At 42.9% G+C, this 3,594-nt stretch overlaps 1 pseudogene; it reads left to right on the forward strand.

The window, feature by feature from the left end:
* The first annotated feature begins 1,757 nt into the window (after positions 1 to 1,757).
* LOC102874549 lies at positions 1,758 to 2,233 on the forward strand (annotated as a pseudogene).
* Positions 2,234 to 3,594: the final 1,361 nt, after the last annotated feature.

The raw sequence follows: 3,594 nt of genomic DNA on the forward strand, positions 1-3,594 counted from the left end.
GATTTGACAGTACATGTAAAAATAATAAAATAAAAATTAAAAATATTAAAAAATTAAAAAAAAAGAAGCTGTGCTGCAATCCCAAAAGGCACGCAGCTGGAATCATGTAGCTGTTTAGCAGGAGAAGGATGGGCAATTTTCTCCAGCACAATTTACTACTTTGGAAAACCATTTAGGCAGTCACCTATATCAATCAATTCCAACTCAACAGCACACAACAACTTGTGGATTCTGTCTTTGGTTTGGCAGGACAACTCCTTCCTACTAGGCAACCTGAGGTATCTTAACATAATAATAATAGTATAATAATCAAGCAAAGAACTTCTATTTTCTTATAGAGAACTGTTGTTGTTGTGTACCATGAAGTCAGAATTGAAACATAGTTGACCCTTTAGTGGATTTTCAGAGGCAGCAAATTGCATAGGAAGAAATTAGCCATCTTTCTCCCACAAAACAGCAGGTGAATTTCAACGGCGTTCATTTGGCTTGGCAGTGGACTAGGCCACCAGAGGACTTGTTAGTTTTAGGTGCCATGAAGTTGAATATGACCTATAGTGACCCTAACAACAGGTCTGAACCCTGTTTTATCCTATACCATCCTCACACCTCCTGACACACTAGACCTCATTGCAGAAGTCACCATGTCAATCCTTCTGATCAAGGGTCTTATTCTCCTTTGCTGCCCCTCTACCATTATGGGCATCATACCCCTCTCCAAGGAATAGCCCCTCCTAGCAACATGTCTGAAGCATGTGAGGTGAAGTCTCGTCCTCTTTGCCACCAAAGAGCACTCTCGCTTCACCCTCTCCAAGATGTATTTGCTTGTTCTTTTGGCAGTCCATGGGCCGTTCAGTGCTCTTCTCCAGCACTACAGCTCAAAGGCATCAATTCTTCTGTCATTCTTATGTCCAGCTCTCATATGCATAGCAGGTGATCAGAAAAACCATGGCCTGAATCAGATGCACTTTTGTCCTTAAACTGATACCAATACTCCTCAATAATTTGGAAAGTTCACTAATTGCAGACTTTCTCAATGCACTATGTCTCTTGATTTTCTAACTACAAAGTACTATTTCTGTTGGCAATTTTCCTTTCTTGCAATCTGAAGGGGGAAAAAAAGTTAAGTTCTAACAGTCTCCAAAGCATTTTTGCTGAATTCATGAAACTCAAAATCTCATTGCCATTTTGTTGAAACGGACCCCACAGCCGATTTTCCAAGGTTGTAAATCACCTACAAAGAAGCTGCCCAGCTTTCTCTGGCACAGCAGCGCCTGGTGGATTTGAACCACTAGAGAGGAACTGTGTTTGGGTCTGCAGCACAGCTCCCTATGAACTATACTGTTGTTGAGTGCAGATGAGCCGGAACTGACCCAAAGATCGCACATTCTTTTCCAGCAGAGCAACTGGGTGATTCAAACCTCAAGCCATCGGGTTGCAGCACAGCTTTTTTGCCACTAGGCCACCAGAGTTCCCTATGAACTATAATGTTCTTGTGTACCTTAGAGGTGGAACCAACCCCATAGCTGACCCTCAAGTGGGTTTTCAGAGGTTGTTAATTGCATAGGAGCGGACTGCTCACCCTTCTCCAGCAGAGCAACTGGTGGATTCGAATCATGAGCCTTTGGCTTTGCAGAGCAGCTTCTTGCCATTAGGCCACCTCCCTATGAACTATACTACTAGAGCTAAATGAAGGAAATGTTACTTTACCATTTGCAATTCAAAAGTTTGGCCTTGCTATTTTCCAAGTGGCCGGGAAGATGACAGACATTCAGACCCAGCGCGCCTACCAGAAGCAGCTGACCATCTTCCAGAACAAAAAGTGCTGTTGGGTGAAGCCGGCAAGGAGAAGCTTCCAAGTTATTACAAGAACATCAGTCTGGGCTTCAAGATGCCCAAGGGGGCCATTGAGAGCACCTATGTTGACAAGAAATGCCCTTTCACTGGTAATGTCTCCATCCGAGGGCGAATGCCGTCTGGCTTGGTGACAAAGATGAAGATGCAGAGGACCATCGTCCTCCGCCGAGATTACCTCCACTATATCCGCAAGTACAATCTCTTCGAGAAGCGTCACTAGAACATGTCCGTGCACCTATCTCCCTGCTTCAGAGATGTCCAGATCGGCGACGACATTGTCCCCGCGGCCGAGAGGCGGCCTTTGAGCAAGACCAAGAGCTTAAATGTGTTCAAGGTCACCAAGGCCGCTGGCACCAAGAAGCAGTCCCGGAAGCTCTGAGCCGGACACCACCCTGAATGAAATAAAGCTATTCCCCCCCACTTTTTTTTTTTTTTAAGTTTGGCCTTTCTCTCAGAGGTTAAGAAAAGTCCGTTCACTCTGGGAAATAAATCTGGAGGAAATTTCATTTTGGATCCCTAGTCTTGCACTTCATGTGAATCTGAAGTTCTAATTTGGCTTAAAAGCAGAAGAAACTGGTCTAAGAAAGTTACAGCTGTAATCGTAGATTCCCTCCACCCCTACGGCTGAGTATATGTGTGATGAATGAGAGCATTAATAGTAATGATCAACCTTTGGCAAACACCTGATTATCTCATTTATCAAATTAATATCTGTAATGGACATCTTCCATCAAATATACCTTACATGTGTGCATTGAATGTGATTACTCACAGTGCTAAAAGAGATGCTTAGCAGAAATTGAAAATAAAGTCCTTATCCTGGTGAAGGTAACCTTGGAGCCAAAGAAAAATAGGAACAGCCGTGAGTTACCCAACAAGCCAGATAAGAAGAGGCTCACTTGTGGTTACTTCATAATCTGTAGTGAGGAATTTCACATGAGGTTTCACCAAATGCAGTGAAGCTGTTTACTACATAAGCACAGGTAAGCCTATGTTTACCTGTTTACAGGATTCTCTGTCTCTTTGAAACAGAAAGTCAAACCCAGCTTTCAGCCTTGAGGCCTTTCCAACATAGCTACTTTCACAGTAAGTGGTGGACTTCTTTGCTCCGCGGGATTTCCAAGACTGTGAATCTTTGCAGAGCGGATTGTCACATTTTTCTCCCACTGAGCAAGTAATGGGTTTGCTGGGACTTCAGTTAACAGCCTGGTACTTTAACTACCACCTCACCAGGACTTCTTCCATCCTTTTCAGGTACTGGAGTGTAAAAGAGGCTTTGTGTAGGAAGGAAGGCGCTGTAGGTTTAGGAAAAGGATGCTAGGCATACTTAGAAGCAGAATCTTTGATGTGGGTTAAAAAAAAAAAAGTTAAATTGTTCACTAGAAGGATAAGTAAATAAAAACAAGTAAACCCAGGTTGATTATGCTTGTTGGGAAATTCCACATCCACAGGACTTCTGAAACACTTAGAGCAGACAAGAGCAGATAAGAAAAAGTCTGCAGTATGTGGAATGGGCTGGATTAGTCAGGTTTATGGAGGAGGGGAAACTGGGCTTTGAAGGATTTGTTTTGGGATGAAGGAAGTATAGATAAGAAAAGGCAATTGAAGGAAATAAAAACCAAAGAACAGAGGCTCAACATAAAACAAAAAAGCAGCAATAGAGGAGTCACCAGGAGCCAGAATCTATTCAAAGGCAAATGGTTTTAAGTAAATAACAATGAGAAAGTCACAAGCCCTTCC

Source organism: Elephantulus edwardii, unplaced genomic scaffold, assembly GCF_000299155.1.
Source record: "Elephantulus edwardii isolate Elephantulus edwardi_28Jun2011 unplaced genomic scaffold, EleEdw1.0 scaffold00042, whole genome shotgun sequence".
Taxonomy (NCBI): domain Eukaryota; kingdom Metazoa; phylum Chordata; class Mammalia; order Macroscelidea; family Macroscelididae; genus Elephantulus; species Elephantulus edwardii.